This window comes from Tyto alba, unplaced genomic scaffold, assembly GCF_018691265.1.
Source record: "Tyto alba isolate M040663 unplaced genomic scaffold, T.alba_DEE_v4.0 Super-Scaffold_40, whole genome shotgun sequence".
In the NCBI taxonomy this organism is placed as follows: domain Eukaryota; kingdom Metazoa; phylum Chordata; class Aves; order Strigiformes; family Tytonidae; genus Tyto; species Tyto alba.
This window is the reverse complement of record NW_024881316.1, coordinates 29457814-29479598: the sequence shown is the minus strand read 5'-3', so window position 1 is coordinate 29479598 and position 21785 is coordinate 29457814.

The following is a 21785-nucleotide window of genomic DNA, read 5'->3' as shown; positions in this document are numbered from 1 at the left end:
ATGGAAGAATCGGCAGCACTGACTGCACCCCCCATACCCTGCCCCTGCGCCGCTGCGGGGAGGAGGTAGAGATATCGGGAGCAGGGCTCAGCCCGGGAGGAAGGGAGGGGTGGGGAGAAGGTGTTCTCAAGTTGTGGTAATGCTTCTCACTGTCCTACTCTGTCTATTAAGTGGTGTTGTTAGTGTCTGTATTACATTTATGTTATTTTTTTCTTCCCCTAACAAGTCTGTGTTTTGCCTGTGACAATAATGGGTGATTCATCCCTCCCTGTCCCTATCTTGAATCCCAAGACTGTGTTTATTTTCTCCTTCTCAGTGCTGGGGGGACTGGGGAAATGAGCAGCTGTGTGGTGCTCAGTTGCCCTCTGAGCTCAAACCACAACACCACCACACCATCCTGCCCGTCAGCATCCTAAACAGCATCAAAAAAAACACATTGCCACAGAATATGACCCCCTCTTTTTTTTAATTTGATCATTGACACTGATAGATTTTATCTTTTCTAGAGCAAATAATTATGGTTCCAATATCAGACTGTTCAGCACTCCATAATGGGTTGAAAAGCATGATTTTTTTCACTGCTTTGCATCTCAATTGAAGATACAAACATCAGGTTTTTTGCTTAAAAAAAATGTTTTCCAACATGCAGCACTGAACCTCCAAAGCCTGTTGAAAATAAATGTTCTCAACTTTAAGTTAGATCTGAGGAGTAAGGCAATATCCTCAGGTGTGTTTCAAGCCACAAAGCAAAAACTAGAAGCTGGGAATGAAGAAATTCCACTTGGCAGGTCTGCTCCTAGATATTGGCTCAGATGCATAGGTAAAGGACAGTACAGAAACTTGTCCAGGGATTGAAATATTAGATCACTTTTTTCTTATTTTTCTGTATATCTCCTTCATTTATGAATATTTGTCTAATCATGTGAATGCTTGTGCCCTATATCCACATTAACTCCCCTGCTACTTCTTGTGTAATACCTCCTTGCCCCCAGCAAGGAGCATCCATTCCTACTAGTTTTTCAGTCTGTTGTTGAAAGGATAACATCATACCAGTTTTACAGCTCTTCGTTATACCCTTGGTTTACTCAGATGTCTTTGATACACCTAAAGGTGCCTCACACGTGAGAAAAACTGACAATACAATTATCAGTCCGATTTTTGGCATGGATTGTCTCCTTTTCTCAACTGAGAAAGGGTTTAGGAAGCATGAGTCCGGCTCCCAACCTGTCAGGTATCGCAGCAGATTGCAATAGCCAACATGTGAGTTTTGAACACTGTTAACTCAGGATTAATCTACATAAGGTACTGCTCTGCCACATTAATATCCCCGTCCCTTTTAAGGGACCTCCTCCCTTCTCTCAGGGGAATTAACATAACATGAGTGGAGCTGCTTACCTCCCACCTCTGGAAATGGACATTCTGAAAGAGCAATTTCCTACAAAAATAAAAAAATCCACCAGGAAAAATGTCTCACCTTACCTCAGTGTGCCCATTTCTACATTCCAAGTTCACAGCTTGGTCATCTAGTACAGTTTCTGCAACTTAGCCTAACTCAGCTTGGAATTCCTTAGGCCAGTTTACACTCTCTTCCAAATAAACCCACTCCAGTCTTAGCACAGAAGGAGCTCTTGAGAAAATTTAAGATTGGCCATAAATTGTGCAAAATTATGGCTAATTGTTTTCAGCTGCATGGACAAATTCTTTACATAACACACAAGGCACTTCCTCATGCACCGTGCATGCAGGCGTGGCTCGGGACAACATTCCCTCTGACATCATCTCCTCATTAAGGCCTGATTCACAACCCTGAATTTCTCTTAGGTTTGTGTTTGAGTTTCTTTCTACCATGAGATTAGCCTTGCCTGTATTCTCTTGTAAGACACATAGGTCAATGACCAAACCACTCAGAGCACTCAATCAAAAGTTTGTGCCACTAGCTGGAGTTCTTCATATGTTGTCATGTCATTCTGAATTTTCCCGCTATTCTCCCTCAGAATTAAAGCAGTTCCCATGGGCTCTGAAACTCGAAGAAGCAGGAATACAGGTAATCCATGCACAGAGGATGAGGGGTGATCTATATTCTTACACGTACCACGAAGGCCAAGTTTTCTCCAGGACTCTGAGTTATGTTGGTTCTCAATATGAAAGTATATTAAAAAAAATCCAGGATGTTTTTTCATCTGTGTTCTACCCTGCATAATTCACATCTGATCCAGATTTCAAAACTGGTGACTCTCTCCTGTACAGGAGATAGCAAGTCCTCATGTAAATATGAACATAAGCCTCAGGAAGCATCAAGAATATTCATACTTCTAAGTGATAAGAAGTCTCTTGGATCCAGCGTGATAGAGCAATTTCTTTTAACTACTCTTATACACTTGCCAAGTGACAGATTTCTCAATAGGTGGTTCAAACCCTCAGGGCAACTTAGAAAGTTACAAATGTCTGACTGGTTTTGTACTGATATACGGAAAAAAGATCTTGCACTTGAAAAGCTTTTTTTACCAGTTAGTGTTTTCAGGCTACTGGCCAAGATTACTAAACGCATTAACATTGCTATCTGCAATGTGAATTCACCCCTTGCATGATTATCTTCACTCAACTCCATGCCAGGGTCACACTGAGCACACATATCTGCATTAGGGCAAACGGAGATCTTTTTTTTTTAAAAAAAAAAAAGTGCTTACTTATTACTGCAGACCTAACACTTGTCATCAATTCATCTGACACATGTCACCAGAAATGAGGGAAGAAGCAACACTAGAAAGTAGGAGCAGACACAATTGTCATGCCTGGGAGGCTGATCTCTCCTTCTATTGCTCATGATGCCTCCTCTCTCCTCCTGTCTATGATAGAAAATTGAACCCTGCAGACAAGACAAAAACATCCCTTTGGAAGCAGCTATTATGACTTGATTATGCTAGGTCTCCAGGGTTATTAATACTTGCTGCCTGTGCTTGCCATTAACTCCCATCAAGTTTTAATAATACTTTCTGAAACAGAACTGGAAACATTTCTCACATCCAAATTAACACCTGATTATTTTCAAACTGGTGAGAGTGGAATGAATACAGAGGGGTTTTTTTCACTTTCAATTTTAGAACAAATGAATGTGGTTTTATAAATAATGACTGTGAGGTTGCTATTTTTCAAGTTTTTGATACCTCCTGAAATTGCATGTCTTTATTTTGCAAGTATTCTGCAGGGGTAATGGCAAGTTGCTTACCTTAAATGCATTCCAACTTAATCCTAAATGTCAGTTTAGTCACAGTTTGGCAGCAAATTAACTTCTTAACGCGGAGGGACAGTACATTAGCTACTCCAAACTAGCCTGGCGCAGGCCTCCCACAATAAATATTGAAAGTGCTTGTGTGCCAAACAACTGCCACAGATCATCAGTAAAGGTTTTTTCAGGATTCAAACTGGTTTTATAAAATCTCTCTCCATATCACCCTAAAGTAGGTCTATAAAAGCAGATGAGATGAAGCGCCTTTTGGAGATGCCTATTTTTTGCTCTCAAATACGTAAGTCTAAGGTTACTCACTAGGTTCAGACAACAAACTTAGACTTCCAGAGTTCAAATAAATGAATGTAGTCCACAACAGTATAGCTACTATACAGTCTATTTGTTGTCTAGCTTATCAACCTGAAATTTCCATGTGAAGATAAAACCCCAGGAGGCTGAGAAAAACAGTTGTTTTGTTCCCATTAAGAGCACGAGAAATTAGATTAGTCATTCCACTTGCCTGGCCTGTATTAGATTCTCTGAAATTCTTTCTTGATTAAAAAAAAAAAGAAAAAACAACTAAAAATATTGTAGGCTATTTTACTTCTTCTTTGAAAAATCATTAATATCAGAACACATCTGCATCTCAAAAACCATCAGGATTGCAATCAAAAGCAAGTTGGTCAAAACAGTTTTATAAACAACTCAGTTATTTAACAGTCCTTTATGTCATTAGTTTCAGGCACCTTTTCCAATTACGTACTGCATGACCTTACACTAACATGAAATGGTCTATAAAATTTAATGCATGCTGGTGGGTTGATGAAAGACTAGAAAAAGTATTGATTTTTAAAGTGTTTGCTCTACACAGCATTTATTTTTCCTAAGTATAGTCAGTAAACTTGACTACTTATGACAAGTATGGTGTAACAAGTTCCTTGGATCACTGAAAACACATTTAAAACTCACATTTCTGCACTGAAACTATGACAGAAAATGGCTTGGGTTTTTTTCCACATAAATTACCAAGTATGTGGAGAAATAGATGCATATCAGATTGGAGCAACACAGTGGACTATCAGTCAGTGACTGACATAAAACTAGAACAGTTGCAGCTTTATATATAGCTGGAAGATGCAATAGTTGCAATTAATTTCACAGAGAAATATATTTCAGCACAGTTTTATGATTTGCTATCTTTTCCTTTTCCATCAAAATCTCCCTTGTTCTATTGCTTTATCTGGATATTTTTTATGGCTCCTCTTCCCTCCAGCTTTTGAAAAAGACCGGTTGTCAATGTACTGCATCCTCTGTCTGATCTATCTCTAAAGGTTGTTCTCCAGCTGCTGACAGATATTACATATCTGACATAACAGATACTGCAGGGAGGATGAGGTTAAGTGATTTGGTAAAGAAGGGGTTGAGGAATATTGCAGATCAAAATATCTGTGGAACGGGTAGATTTGCTGAGGTCTGGCAACAGGCTTGCTGCCCTTCAAATGGTGCTGTCTAGGGAGAGCCATGACAGCAAAGTGAAGGTCTGAGGAAGGAACACCAGGACACCAGGAAGGTCTGAGTTTTGTCTAACACTGGCTGAACAGAAGAGCAGCATGTCTCTGATAGATACATATTAAAATGCATGTATTTTTCACTGTGTTATACACCTCCATCTTGAACTGCAACCTCAGTCCACACAAAATTACTTGAGGTTGAGGGTCTCTTTATATACCTTCTATTTTAATTTCAAATGAATCTGTTGCCAGTCAAAAGTCAGGGTTTTTAAAGGACAGAATTCTTCACTTGGCCCACTGTTATAAGAGTGCCTAAGAAACCTCATGCCTTCAGTTGGTCTGAAAAAACAAACTGCCACATTCTTCCAGATGGAAAATTGAAGAGAATGACTTAAACTACAATTTCAGTCCTTGGAAGTCAACTGCACATGCTAGAATTCAGCAAGGACTGGCCTGGGTATCAGCAGGATGAAAGTAGTTGTGTACTTGGAGGCTAGAGAGAAAACAAGAAAAAAATTCACAAGTATGGAAAAGCAACCCAAAAAATCTCCCGTTACTAATGAACAATTTGCCTTGCTGTACCTCTGTTCTACCTTCTGTTATAGACTGTTTCTTATGTATTGTTAGCTTAGGTACTGTCAAGGAATTGAGAGCCTGTAGTCATTCTCTTTTAATGTATAGAAAGTCTAGCTCCTGACACCCTGCCCCTTGACCAGTGTCAGCCGCACAGCCAGCCAGACAACACCCTGCCCCTGGCTGACATCAGCAGGGTGCTGCCCACATTGTTCACTTCAGGTAGGACTCTCTCACATCACACTACCACTGGTGGAGCCAAGGGGTGGCATGATTCCCACCCACATAGAAAAGGCATTTACACAATTCGCTCTCGCAGCCAGATGACCCTGACATCAAGCGTCCCTGGAAGCCACAGCATCGCTTATGATCCTGTGCTTGCTATTGGGGATTGGGTGAGTTGCCATGTGGGCACATCATTGCTCATCTTTCCTACTGCCTCAATAACGCCCGCCTTGTTTTATAACATGTCAGATTCCATTACTGTTCAGATCACAAATGTATAGAAAGTCTAGCTCCTGACAAGATTCACACAATTCATTATATATGTAAAAGAGATAATCGTAAGTACATCTTCCAGAAAAAAACAAAACAAAACAAAACAAAAAAACAAAATAAAACAAAACAAAACAAGAAACCCCAACAACTCATTTCTAAAACAGTTCAATCCATCAACAATATTGTCATCATAGCACTGACATCTCAATACTAACATTATCAGCTCAGGACACTGACAGCAGACTGGTTCAAAATTTTTAATTTTTCTATTTAATACATATATGCTACAGTTCTTTGAAGAAAGAATATTTCAAAACTCTGTATTTATGGTCCAAAAAAATCTGCCATTTTTCCCCAAACACTGGAAAACAAAAAGAAAAATCGCTTTTCTTCATGACATGCTACACTTGAGAACCACTGAGGACAGCCCATCTCAGCTGACAACTTCACCAGAAGCAATCAATGGTTGCATCCTATTCAGTTTTCCAAATTACGCACAGGAGCTGATGCACTACATAAGGGACTTCATAAAACAAAATTCTCAGAGTGTCTGTACTTTCAAGTTATCTTCAACCTACTCTGCAGTTCAGCAGCTGTACTACATATTGCTTAGTTGCAGGTTCTTACTGCTGTAAAGGATGAATATAGTATCACATTTCTACTTTGAAATAACACGAGCCACATTAACAGAGCAGTACAGGAATAGTGCATATCTAGCTTTTTCTGCTGGGGCAGATTATGCACAAAATGCCCATGAAAGAAACAGGAAAACATTTATGTATGTTTTATAAAAACTGCAGCAACAAGGAAAAGCTGTGTTTTCTTTCTGTAGGGATTAAAAAGGGCTCGAGGAAATGAAGAACAGTCTGTGGTGCTTCAGAAACAACTTGCCATATCACCTCTTATCTATTCATCCATGTAGTCCTGCCGCACTTAATGTCACTATACAGTAGTACCCTCATGTACAAATCATGTGGCCAAAGTACGTTTCAGCATCCTTCAGAATTATACACATGCTTTTGACAGTTAGTTCTCCCTTTTGGAATAGCATGCTCAGCCTCCTTTTATCTTCTGCTCAGTTGAAGTGGGCAACACAAAAATAGCTGGGCACCTTTTTCAAGATGAAACTTAAGATAAAGACCTCAAGCCTAGATTTCAAAGACCTTGTCTGCCTAAACAGTCAAGTATGGTGTTCTATGAGCTCTTTTCGTAGTCACCAGCTGCAGGTTTAGAAATGCTAGGCATCCCCTTGATCCTTCTTCACCTGTCTCCCTTCTCAGAAACAAGAAAGAGTTCCTGTGGCTGGTAATGTTAAAAACACAAAGAAATTCTTTCTGCCTACCAGGACAATCTTTAAGGACACAATAACAGTGGAAAGTCTTTTAAAGAAAAGAGATTTGCTTCTTCTCACAAAGGTATCTCCAACAACATTACAGAAAGAAGACAGTGCTTTCCTAAGTCTCTAACCATGAAGCTCTCGGGGACTAAATGAAATTGAAAGGGGAATGATTCTGCAGTTGGGAACAAGGTGTTGAGTACCATCTGAAGCACTTGAAGGGTGTCTATATCAGTACTTTAGTGAGCAGTATAGACTCTTTTTAGGTGTGACTTTTATGTATGTCCACAGCTGGAGTTCTGTGCACTGCAGTAAGAGGCACTGTTGGTACACATCGGAAAAATCGCTCTTCCTGGTGGAACCAAGCAGGAAGCTGCACGCTGGAGATCATGCACAGTGCCCCTTCTGTAGAGAGGGCACAAGATACCACAGTTCAGGGGGTAAGGCACCAGTCCTGCATTATCCTAGCAATGAATGCATAGAAATACAGTATTGGAAACATCTACAGATCATGCCCCTCCCTCTCATGTCAAGAAAGCTTAAAAAGGTGAGGAAGATTATTGAAATTCAGGTACTGCTTCCTAAATTTTGCATGGAGACAGATTAGCAGATTTGCTGTTATATAGTTGAAATTCCAAGACACTGATTTGTAGGCTTTTACATCCACTACACTGCTCAGTTCTAAATTGTTACTGAATAGGTATTTTCATCTGACCACCAGCAATGTTAAATAAGCCACAGGCCAAGCAGACAAGAGGTTCAAGTAGAACTCCCTGGAGACTTTGTAGACAACTGGTTTAAACCTTTTTCAGCTGTCATACTACCCAGGGGGAACACAGAGATAACCTGTGCGATGGACTGTTGCTGGTTACCCGCAAAATGTTTGGCTATTGTCTAGAAGCACATGAAACACTGGCCAGAAAAAGGAGACTTGACTACATGTGCCCAGCAGAAGGTGATGAGATTAATCTGGTGGGATCTAGAGAACAAATGTATCAATTTTTGTGAAATACACTAGGGCAGAGTCTGGAGGGTAACATAAACTGCAATGTGTAGCAACTTCTAATCAGCCTCAGTGATGGGGAAGTTGAAGGGCTGGTCTGGGGTTACAAAATTAGCAAACCCACTGGAAAGCAATAAATAATTCGGGCAATAGCCCCTTGAAAGGGAGTCACCATACACAGATGTCTAACATCTACAGAGGTGTGACTGCAAGGAAAGGAACTGCCACGTGTAAGGGTTGAGCTGCCTGTCATGGATGCTGCACAAAACCAGTCAGAGCAAGCACCTTGCTTCGCCATTGGTACTTAACTGGTCTAAACTGGACTGGTGGGGCTGAAGCTCTGATTTCTGTGTACATCTGCATACTGGATGAGCCAGGTAGGTGTGCTCAGAAAGCAGGAATTGCTATCCACTTGCTATATATCTGTCCTACCAAGTAAATAAATATGTCACTGAATGGAATAGTTCTCTTCTAGCAGCCACTCCACCCTGACTCTTGTGACATTGGTGGTCAACATGAAACTTAAAAGCAATGTCTTTAACTAATTCCATGGCTCTTTTTACCAATATGTCCAAATGAGATAATAAAGGTATTTGGAGCTGCTCTGATAAAAAGAATCTCATATTTAATCTTTAGTAGGCTGTAGTTTACCTCAGCCATTCATGTGCTAATTCTATGAGTTTATCTTGTTTAGAACATGAGCACTGTACTGGGAGGTTCCTGTTCTCAAGGAGGCAGTTGCCCTCCATTGCCCTCCTCGCTAGGGAAATAAGGAGCTAACAGAAGGAGAGGTTTTTACATAGTGAACTCCTGTTGTAGGGAGCCATTTCCAGCATTTACACTTTATCTTTGGCAAACAAAGCGATGAGAGTACTCAGGTCAGGGGAGCTTTCTGTTCTAAGAAGACATAAATGCACACATCATTGATATGAAGAGCCAAGTACAGGTGAGAATACTCAGAGTGCTGTCACACACAACTTTCCTGAAACAAAGGAGCTGAGAAAATCTCCTTTAGCAGACATTCATTCATTCAAGCAGCTGTGATTAGTTCCAGTAAGAATTATGTTTTGCTCTTGCTTCATTAAAGCAACTCCTCTTTTTCCTTGCTGCTAAAATCTGCACTGCTGGAAGAAAAAAGTGAGAAAGGCAGAAGCAGACATGAATACTTTATCTCAGTAGCTTCATGTAAGCTCTCCTGCAAACAGCTTCTAACTTCATAAATGCAGAGCACTGGTAGGCTTTCACCCAACCCATTGCTGCTCAAACTTGCTGAGCCTCCCCAAAACAGCCAGTCACCACTCAAAGAAATCCCCTCACCTCCCCTGCCCTCTTCCCTCAAAAATTTTACAATACTGCTCATCTGAATTGGAATCAGCTTCCTTCTGCAGCACATAGTTCTCCTTTATTAAGGTTTCTTATGTTTGTCAGGACAAGTTCCAGTCACTTTCACAGCATTGTTTTAGGGTTTGGGGTTTTTTGCCAGTATGGGTTTTCACAAAAGCTCCCCTTAACTGTATTTCATTTTCCAATTATGCAGTTCTCTTTTGGCTGGCACTTGTCTAAAGTGCTGCATGGCTTTTTCTCCCTCTATGGACTGATGTGTTCCAGTACCATACTTTGTGTCAATCATTGTGTTGTTTGCCCAGTTTCTCTACCCTCCTCATTTCTTCTGTTGATGGCTGTGTACCAGGGTGCTGTCCTCTGCCTATCCCACATTCAGCATTCCTCTCCCTTCTTCTCTTTTTACCCTGGAAATGTGAATTATTTGTGGATTGATGTCAATTCTGCTTTTAAAAGGAGACCCGTCTCTCCCTGCTACCCATCACATTCTTACACACAGCAGTCTCTGCATGTGTGTTTTCCTCCTCGCCACCCATTCACCACTCCTCTGGAGCTCCTGTTCAAGTGGTGCATGCATTCCCTCCTGCATACACACCGTGTACCCTCACTTTTGGACAAGTTCCCATACTTACCCACAGCTGCTGATGGAGATATGGGTTCTCTAGTTTTATATATGTGCTTACAATCTGCCAAGCCACACACAGATGGAAAAGCATGCCATGAGTTCACATGCACATACCTGAGGTGTGGGTCTCTCCGTTGCCCCCTGTACTGTCGCTCCAGTAGCTGAATACTCATGGCATCTGACCAAGATGCTGTTCTGTCACACTCACCCCAAGGTCTCTCCCCACAATCGCAAATTTTCAAGTTTTATTTTTACTTTTCAAGCTGACTTCTTTTCTCAAAAGTATATTGGTAATTTCTTGGTTATTGTTTAATTGGGATGAAGGTCATCTAAAGCAAACTCAGTCATTGTTATTTTCCTCCTAGCACTATCAGGCTTTGGGCAAACACCCTTCAGAATAGTCTGGGGTATTCTGTTCACTCACTCTATGCCTGTTGTATCTGCTGTTATTACCCAGGCCATATTACTAAGAAGGTGACATGCAGATTCCCACGTGCACTATTACATGTAAAAGACCAGAGCTATAAAGCCTCTCCTCTCACTGTTCTATGGAGGCATATATTATTCCTAGCAAAGGTTTTGCAGTTTCAGCTGTCATAGATGTAGTTTTCTTATGAGATTACCTCCATAAATTATCCTTCAGAAGAGACTACAGCAATTACAAAAGAGGTATCTAAATTATAGAATTTCTCATTTTATACATACTCACCACAATACCAGTCCTTACATGGATTCAGACTCTTCAAAGGCCAGGGGAGAACACAGAAAGCAATTAAACTGGAAAATAAATATCACAGTAGTGTCTTTAAAATCTAGCATGCATTTACAAAACAACTAATTTGTTTTCCTAAAATGACACTTTGCTAACAATCATTTAATAGATTTTTTTGGATCATAGACAGAGTTATCACCACTATCACTAATAAGTCTACAAATAGCACTTCAGATTCTGAGATCCTACTGTACATTACATGTGCTGCAAGCCATTGCTGTAGGCTGGGAATACAGCTGTTGCAGAAACTGTAGTCCAGACACAGTAAAATTTTTCTCTTGCATCTTCACATTGCTAATGAAGGGCAAAGCAGACTCCAATTATTCAGTAAGTGTTTGAAACATTGGCACTTACAAATCCCACAGTCATCTCTGCCTGCAGTAAGTCTACCAAAGGAATGTTCCATCACACTGTGGTGTAAGAAAAATGCATGGCTGAATTGACAATGCAGTCCTTTACTGTCTGGGTAAGGCTGTATTACCCAGAGAGAAAGGGGATTCACCCCATCAACCATATGCAGATAAGTACTATGACTACATCAGTTACTTTTGTCCCCATTTGGAAACAATAACAATAAAATAGTGCCAGTATTCTTCAGATCTAGGCCATAAGGAAGTCTATAAACACTAATATTTTTCAAACAGGCATGACCCAGCATGTCATGACAGTATATATACCCTTTCTGTCTCCTACATTTATTGAAGAAGGTGGATAGAGATGTCATGATGATTGTATCAGGTTTATGTGGTAAGAGGGCTGTGAGAGCAGTCTCTGTGAAGAGAGGACGGCATTATCATGTGCCAAACACAGCCAGTTCCAGACATCTCCAACAGAACCATCATAGGGTACAGCTGAGCCCAGCAGCCACAATGGTGGCACTTCTGGGAGAACATATTTAAGAAGGGGCAAAAAACCACTGTGCAGCAGAGCGTAAAGAAAAAAGTGTGAGCAACAGCACTGCAGACACCAGTATGAGAGAAGTTGAGGAGGAGGGAGGAAATGTTCCACATGCTGGAGCAGAGATTCTCCTGCAGCCCATGGATAAGACAATGGGGAAGCAGGTTGTTACCCTGCAGCATATGGATGACCATGTTGGAGCAGATATCCACACTGCAGCCTGTGGTGGACATCATGCCAGAGCAGACAGATGTGCTCTGAATGAAGTACAGACTGCAGTGAAGCCACGCAAGGGTTGGTTTATCCTGAAGGACTGAAGCCCATGGAAGGACCCATGCCGGAGCAAGGGAGAAGTGGAGGAAGGAGTGCAGAGATGAAGTGTTACGAAGTAACCGCAACACCTATTCCCCATTCCCATGTATTGCTTGGTGAGTGGGAAGGAGGACATGGAGGAGTCAGGAATGAAGGTGTGAAGTTGAGCCTGAAGAAGGGGGTGGAGAGATGTTTTAGTTGTTGTCATTGTTTCTTACCATCCAACTCTATTTTTAATTGACAATAAATTAATTTTCCTGAGGTTGAGTCTGTTTTGCCCTTAATGGTAATCAGTAAGTGATCTTCCTGTCTGTATCTTGACCTATGAGGTTTCTATCTTATTTTCTCCCCCAGTCCTGTTGAGGAGGGAGAATGGGAGTGGCTGGGTGGGCATGGGGCAGCCAGCCCTAGTCAACCTGCCACATTGTTTGACCATGGAAAAGTAACTGATGATACAAAAGGAAAGTTTGCAAAAGTGCAGATTTTCACATTGACAAAGGAAAAATCTTGCAACATGACAGTATGTGGGTCATCCTGGTTGAGGCCATAGTCCTCATTACACAGCTTCTTTCTGCTTCCAGCCTTTCTTCTCTTTGGTACTCAGGAGCTCTGGAGGACTGCATATATGTGAAAATCACCTGTGGCATAGTTAGTTCTAATCCATTGATGCTTCAGCCTATTTTTTGTTTCCAGGCCCTTTGTCCTAGAATGCTTTCTTTTTGCTTCCTTCTCTTCACGTGCTCCATCCCACACTCTAGTTTTTGCCACCTCCTCATTCACCTTGCCCCAAATGTGTTAGTGCCTCGTTTTTTCTGAACGCCTTTAGCAATGGAACATTCCTGTCTAGTGCCAGAACGTGTGAAAACTTTAATGACTAACATTAATTCATGTCCCCTCTGCAAGAGTGAACAGGTTGCTACACTGCATTTCATTTGATAAGCTGTTACCTTAAACTGCAACAGCACCTCAGTACCCCTTTAAAATTATCATAGAAAAAAATTCAGTTGCTTGCTAATGCTTTGTAACTTCATCACACCCGCAGTGATGCAACCACTGAAACCGGGGTGATAATGAATAACAGAAACAGTAAAAAAATTGGATAGCTAGTAGCTCTTTACATTGTGCTAATTTCTTCTTCTGTATTTTTTTTCATAGCTTTCTCATTTTAATTTTACAGCACTGATCCTATTTTACAGGCAAACTAGCAGAAATAGCTTGGTGAAGGCTTTCTCCCCACAAAAAAAATTCAGAACTACCCTCTCATTTCAAAGAAAGAAGAGAATGTGTGGGTTTGTTCAAGCTGAAATATTAGTAATTATAATTTGTCATTGTCTCATTGCATGTTTGGATTGTACTGCTAGCCTTTGTGTAACACTGGGTAGCACTACAAAATACACAGTAATTTGTAACTTTTCTTGAACCAACAATGATATTGAATTCATCTTGATGGCAGAAAATTATCTGAGCAACTTTTATAGTTTACTTTCTGAGCTATTTCTTCTGTTTTAATTTTGTATTTTTTTATATAAATTATTTTCAGTTCTCATAACAGACTTTTAAAATGTAATTCTTAAGTGTAATCTTAAACAGCTTTTGTTATTGGTTTTATGAGTAGCAACATTAGACTTCAGTAAAGGTGTTGCTTAAGCCTTGCCAGAGAGTCATTTCCCAGTTAATGTGTTCTCGATTACAAAAGCCTTCTCCACTCAACATTCATATAATTAAAAAGTTATGAATAAAAGTTTGCTCAAAATTCTGACACATTTAAGGTTTTGTAAAGGTTTCCATCACTGAAGAAATGTAAGACAAAAGTGCCCAAAACATTTTGCCAACTTCTATGGCAATTTTCTATCAATATTTTCCTTAAACGTTTAAGGTGTCAAGACACTTGGAAAGGCTCAGCTGAGAGGTCTAGTAAGAAGGCTCAGATATCAGCAAATGCACCTCTCAGAGCTATTAGCAATACCATATTCTTTGCTCATAGAATCATAGAAAGGTATGAGTCAGAAGGGGCCTCTGAAGATCATCTAGTCAAACTCCCTTGATATGGGCAGGGACATCTTTCACTAGACCAGGTTGTTCAGAATCCTGTCCCACCTGACTTTGAACACTTCCAGAGAGGGGGCACCCACAACTCCTCTGGCCAACCTGCTTTGGTGTCCCACCACCCTCAGTGTAGAAATTGTCCTCCTTGAATCCAATCTAAATCTATCCTCTGTCAGTTTAAAAGTTACACCATGTACTGTCACTACAGGACCTCATAAAGTGTCTCTGTTTTTCTTATAAGCCCCCTTTATACATTGAAAGGCTGCTATAAGGTCTCCCTTATAAGCCCCTTCTGAGGTGCTCTAGCTCCTAAATGTCTTCTTTGACAACCACCCCCTTGGAATTAAATTTGTGTATCTCCAAATTTATCACAACAAAACAAAAATTAAACTCTCTTGCTGCACAAGAAGAAATGTCCTCTAATATAAAAAAATGAAGAAAGTGGGCAGTTAAGAAATGTAGGGAAATCAAATGGAATATTTCATGACTAGCAAAGGCAGACTCATAAGGATTAATGTGGCTGTAAAAGCTTAGTTCTTTAAAAACAATCTTATTCATCAAAAATAACACTATTCACCATCAAGCTGAATGAAAAGACGTAAGCATGCAAAAAGGGATCTCCTTATTCAAAAAAAGCAACATTATTTTAAGGAGAAAAATTCTTACAGTGTTTATTATGAAAAACATGCTATATATGCTTTATACTGAAAGGTTTGTGTCAGAATAGAACTGACTTACCTTATCCTCTATAAAAGGGGTATTCTGATAGTTGAAACTAAGTCTTCACAATCATACAAAAATTTACAATATTAGGGACCCATGGAGGCCATCCAATCAAACCTCCTACTCCCAGCAGGACTAACTTCAAGGTTAGGTCAGGTTGCTCAGAGCCTTGTCACTCAAGTTTTGAAAGTATCCAGAGATGAAGTCGCCACAATCCTTCAATGATAACATTCATCTGCAAAAAAAAAAAAAAAAAAAAAGGAGTTTTTCCTGTAAGGGAACAGTGACATTTTTAAAACCCTTAATTATGCTCATCATGACTCTACACCAGTAACTCTTCAGTATTTACAAATACATGTCTGAAGATGGGTGACTAAACAAGGTACTACTAATTTTTTACTTTCAAATACATAGAAATCTATGGGAAGAAAGAATATCCCCAGCAGCCTGACTGGCTAGGAACAATGGTTGGATATGCTACTTACTGATCTGCCTGGAAAAGGTGGATTAATCATTCACTTACAGAATGCCCTATACAGGACTCTTCCTCCTTAGGTTTTTCACCAAACTTTGTCTTCTTAAAGAGTGCAGTGAGGGAGAAAGGTAAAATCAGAGACCTGAGTAGCTCTTGCACAATTTCCCATAAAACTGAATTGCCTTCAAGGCTTTCAGTACTCCTGCCCCCTTCAGCAGCTATAGTCAAACCTCTTATTAGTATAGCCTAAGTTAATAATTCTTATTTCCAGCAAATGTTTGCAAGAAAAGATCATTTTCTGTAACTAACACTTCTCTCTCAAACTTTTTTGTTAGCAGAGAACACCAAGTGCACAGACTTTCATGCACATACACATTTTTAAAAGAATCAATACAGTAAGTCAATAGTTCTTATTTTCTGACATTGCAATTCAAGTTCCCATTTCTAATATTTTCCTTTGATAGCCAGTTTTCCTTTAATATTAGCTAGCAAATATTATTTCATTTTCATGTGTCAAAAATGCAGCAAATATCTTAACTCCATCTGTTTTTAAATATTTTAATTACAACAATTTCAGATAGACCATGATATATTTAAGAAATAAAATTGTTTCAGTTTTGCATCTCCTATTAATCATTGCACTGTGAATCCACTAATTACAGCGTACAAGTTACCACTAAGACTGCTTACAGCTGATGTCAGTATAATGGAACTTCAGTTTATCTCACTATTTTTCTCAATTTACTATGGGTTTTCTTGTACACATCACTGCCAGATTCTTTATAGTTTCCCAAGAAACTGTGAAGAGCTGAAAAACCTGTTGTCCTTTTATTACCTCCTTATTTAATGAATATCATTCAGGTATGTTCCATCATTTTTTTTCTATTTATCTATTTTTTTTTTTCACAGAAGTGTTAATTAGAACTCCTAAAGATGTCCATTTTTTAATATCTATAACAGGCACTTTCTTTATGTCTTTGGTGCTTGTAACTAACACAGATCTTCACTGTTCATGACAGACGTCTCTTCAAACTCTTCAAAGTCATTAATAGCAGTGTTTTCCATGAGACAGATATTGAGAAATCAAATACCCTTTCTGCAGTTTACAAACCAAACATTTAGCCATCACAGAAAAAAAAAAAAAAAAAAAAAAAAAAAAGGTTTATATTATACATGTTTCCGGTGCCTTTTTTTTCCCCCCTATTTTTTTCCTCCATCGCTCACATGGGTACTCATTGGAATCCATCTATCACATAATAACTTTGCACTCAAGTTTTAGGATTTCTCTGTTTCCCTGAATGCACTTGGGCACTTACTTAGACTAAATTTTGTTGCATACCAATACATTTTCCAAATAGGGAAATGGCCATAGAGAAAGGTCAAGTTGCACTTCAGCGCAAATCCAACTGACAATATGTACATGAATTCAACAAGACTTCTTTCATACTGGGTTTTCCACCATCTTCAAAGACATCTCAGTAAACTGGAGAGGTATATGTCCCTCCCCACCCTAAACCCTAATTCCTATTCCACTGTGCACAGCATGCTTACCCAGTCTCTACCAAAACCTTCATTCTCCAAAAGGTAGAAAATGCTCTTTTCATTTTTAAGGCACTTTCTCCCTGCACCACCACCATGGGTGCCTAGAGACTACAAGGAACTTGGAGTCTTGTGAATGCAGGTCCAACAGCATCTGCCCACAGTAATCTGCTTTCACCTAAGAGATGGCCAAAACCTGCTTTAGCCAAACCCTTGAGCGCTACATATTCAAAATTAAGAAACTAAGGGGGGGAATGAACTTCTTACTTGGTAATGCAACCAATCTTCTTGAAAAGAAAGTCAGATCTTCTCCTCTTTGTGAAACTAAATTTTATGCCAGGATTCTACTGTCCATCACATCATCACATGGAGGTTCTCCACTTCTATATAGCTAGCTGAGGCTCCAGAGCCAGCCTCAATAAAGACACCAAGAACAGCCACCGGGGTCCACATTTTAAGTTGCGCCAGGGGGTGTGGCAGAATCTCCAAGCAATCAGAACCCTGAGATAATTTCCTTGTCCCCATAAATCTCAAATTAGCCTTGGATAAGTGTAATAAATGTGCTTAGAAGGCAGCAGTGACCAAGTACACTGGAAAGAAATTTTGCTTAGTGTCACAGGGCACTACTAGATAAACCCAGTGAGCGCTCAGGTGGTGTATGTGGCACAGCTGGAAAGCTCAGAACTGCTTTGGCTGCTGCTTCACCAGCTCTCTCATGGTCCAAATGCAGACTCTTCTTTCTCACTGGTAGCAGCAACAGCTGTAGGACACAGCCTAACTGAACCAAAGCACATGCTGTTTCTCATGCACAGCACAGTACACTGTGCACAGGGCAGACATACCTGAAGTAGCGTTGGCTTACAGCAGACACTCAGAAAAAACAGTAGCAATTTTCAGTGTTTCCACAGAGATGCCCAAAACAATTCTTTATGTCTTACTGGTGAAATTTTCTTGCTTTCCTAACCTCTAAGGAAAAAGCTCTCTGTCTGCATCTTTCCCCTAACAACAAGGAGGGTCCTACAGAAGCCTGCAGGGTCTTTGTACCCACAGAAGATATTTAGCAGTAGGGACTAAAAGGGCAATTATTAACACCTGCAGGAAGCATAGGTAGTGTTCCATTAACTCAGAAGGTATGCTGGGCTTTTTATTAGGATGAGGATCTATAGCACAAAACTTCCTTCATCTAAGTGTATCTGAAAACCGGTTTTGTGAACACTGCTTCAAATGATACAATGCGCCTGAAAAAAATAATGTACTGAGGAAAAACAAAGAGTGCCACCTACTGTTCTTATTAACGGAAGATTGTTGAATGCCAGTTGCTTTTCCTCACCTTCCACTACATACTGAAGTATGCTTACTTAGCCTCACAACTAACTGAATGATAACGGTTTTATTGCGTATTTATTCTGATGACAACACTCTTTAAACCTGTTTCTGGCATTCACCAGGAATCGGTTAATGTTTTGCACTGAGCTTTTAGCAACTTCAATTCAAATCACAGTCACAGAAAATTTCTTCCAGCTCTCAACATGAAAAAGCAAAGAGCTGCAAGATACAGAGAGAATTTACTGGGCAAGTATCACTACGTGATTGTCCTGTTCTTATATTCTTCCCTAGGAATCTGCTACTGGACACTGACAAGCACATCCTAATGTTTTATTGGTTCAGTAACAGTCCATAAAAGGAATGCTTTCCTGTAACGACCTTAGCCTGATAACAGCACTAAAACAAAAAATAGAGACAAGCCCTCAAAAATACCCCTCATACCTGCCAGAAAGGAGCAATAATTAGTAGCTGACAGATACTAAATCCAGTATTTTGATTCTTCCTTGATATGTTAAACAGATCAAATAAAATAAACTATCAAATACACAGAGAGGTATTTAATTCCCTCAATTTAACCAGAAACAAACTAAAATAAATATCACTGACTGTTTCCATGGAAGAAAACTCTCACCAATTTCTTCAAGTACCAAATATTATGCATTAGGCCTTCTTCCTCTGACTGCCTTTAGGGGTCTTATTTTCTAGCTTATGATCTCCAGTAAGGATAAACTTCTGAGTCCGTACATAACTTCAACTGAGGATGACATACTTAACTTGAACTGTTAAGGTGCATCTACATTAGCAGTTTAGTGAGCAGCATCATTTCTCTTAGGTATGAATCTGCTGAGTATTCACACTGTTACAAGAAACATACCGTGCACACAGCCTGTACACACACTGTGGTTTCTCTCCTAAACTAAGCAGAAAACTTCACCCTGGAATGCAATCCAGAGGATCCAGTGTTAGCGGGGACACAAGTGCAGCCTTTAAAGCAAGAATTTAGCAGCTCGGAAATCCTCCTGCTATATGCAAGTTCTGGAAATATTTATATGCCTCATCCTTCCTCTGCAGTTGAAGGAAATTTGAAATGATCAGAAATGTAAGTGGAGATTGGTCACAAGCTTCTTGGACTTCAAAAAAAACCCCAAAAACCTAAAAGCCAGAGAAGCACCTTGGTGGAATCAGCACCGCAAACTGTTAGCTGACAGGTCCAAACTTTCTGGCCTTTCTACTCCAAAAGAGGACAGCTTTAACACAATATTTACCTCATCAGTGTAGGCGATCTTATACCACCATTACATCTTCAGTTCAGGGGTACCAAACCAATGGCAGCTACCTACAGGTCACCACCTTGATTCTGTCAAGAGATTATTACTCTGGTGAATCCAGTCAAAAAGACAGACCAAAAATTTCACTGAGCGCTGAACAACCTGATGGCAGTCTGCCAGGGTCACAAGGAAGCTGGTTTCTGCAGAGTCCCATCCTACAGAATCAACTTTGCATCAAGGTAAAATAAAAAATGAAGGCAACATTTGAAAAATGGGGACAGAAATTAAGTCTCTGCTAAGCCCAAGAAAATCCATCCCTGTTACAGGTAGTTGAAGAATTTTGTCTGAGAGAAGGAAAATAAGGCTACTGTACTACTCAACCTGCAGTCTCTGGGGCCTGGAAGAGACCAGAGGACCCTCCTGAGAAATATTCAAAGGCTTTGGAAAAAGAAGATTAACCACCATCCCCAATGAGAAGATCCTAATACCCTGGAGTCTCAGCACAGGATTTTCTGAAACAGAAGATATTTGGTATGTTAGAGCTCTGACTTGGACTCAATATAATACTGGTGGGAGATGGCTAATTCCTGTGGTTCATGACTTCTGAAAGATTGCCTACCTCTTGCTAGTGGTGAAAGGCTAGACTTAATCTTTAAGAAAGACATCTCTGCCTGCATCTTTCCCCTAGCAACAGCTAATGCCATAATGAAGTCATGTTTCCACATAGCTGCAGTAGTTTGACTTAAGAGATAGGGGGAAAGGAAGGCACAGCAGCTATTTTCATATGATCATACATTTAATTTGTTTTCATTAGGACAACAGTGAATCAGTTTGTCTCCCTGCCCTTACGTTACTGTGTGCTACCTAGACTCATGTAAATGTAGCATCTGGTGATGCTCTAGGAGAGTCTGTTCTGAAATCATAGACAGACAGTGGTTTTAAGCAGGGCAAAATTTAATTCCACTCCAGAGAAAACAGCAGTAACAAGGAAAGGATGCTACAAGGAGGACTGCAAAAGGGTGAATGTTGAAGGTGCTGTTCCACATACTGCTGTTTGTGGGGTCAAGCACACAGAGAAGCATTATCCTTTAATTGATAATACAGGCTCTGGAATAGATTTTCAGTGGTGCCCCAGGTGCTACCATATTTTGTCATTGTCCTTTCTCTGCTGTTTTTTCCTTCTCGTTTTGTATTTTTCAGTATGCCGTCAAAAGGCACTGCAGGGGATAATTTTATTTTTTTAAAACAAATGGCTACTACATTACTTTCTGACACTACTGGTTATGGTACAAGCAGTGAATGGAAGGACCAGACACAGAAAGTAAAAATGGGAGGAGAGACCTGGAGGAGGGGAGCTCCAGCTGTAGAATGCTTTTCCAGGAAGGAAGGGTAGGATATAGTTACTGGGCAGATACATATTCCTTGATGAATTCTTCTATTTCAACAGAACATGAGTTTTTTCCGACTAAATTCTACAGTTCTCAATTTGAAATTGGCTACCTTTTGCAATGTACGGCACTTCAACATGCCCTGTGTACAACCACTCCCATGATAAAGTTTCTTTGCCAACGGCAATTTTAAAAATAGATCCATTTTGATGTGTTTCATTGTCCAAATATCACACAATCCTGCAACTGCAAACATTAGGTCTGCAATTAAGGATTCTGCAGTTAGGTCTGCAACAATTTGGTCTGCAGCTCCAAAATACAGTCTTTTCCCAAAACACTCTACGCAGTCTGCTTCTTACATTCATCTTTGAGTTGGAACTGTCTGTGCAACCTGATCTTTTCCACAGGTTTTCTAGGCATGCTGTGTGTTAACTTCCTAAACTTTTTTGCTGATTTGACTCTCATATGATTCCCTTTCCAGTGCCTCAGAGCTTCTATCCACAGAGCTGTTCCTTGTACAAGGATGATAGCTCAGGTTTGAGAGGAACTTCACATCTGTATCCCTACCACAGGCACCTACGAAGTTTAATGTGCAAGTTTCCTTTTCTCTGCAGTAGGATCTCTTGTGAAGGACACCTGATAAGGATGTGTATCTCAGCACAGTTGGGAAATCCTCGTAACTCAAACTCTCTGATAATTTCACTGAAATTTCTGACACAGAAATGTCATATGAAATCCATGTACAGAGGAGTATCTAAAGCCTCTGTCACAGTCTTCACAACAGTGGACTTGTCAGCACGGGTGCGCTATTATGGGAGACAACCTTGAATTAAAATACATATAATATCACATTGCCAGTGAAAAGTGGTGTGTGAACAAGCCGAAACATCATCACCACAGCAACAATCCCAGCCAATCAGGGATAG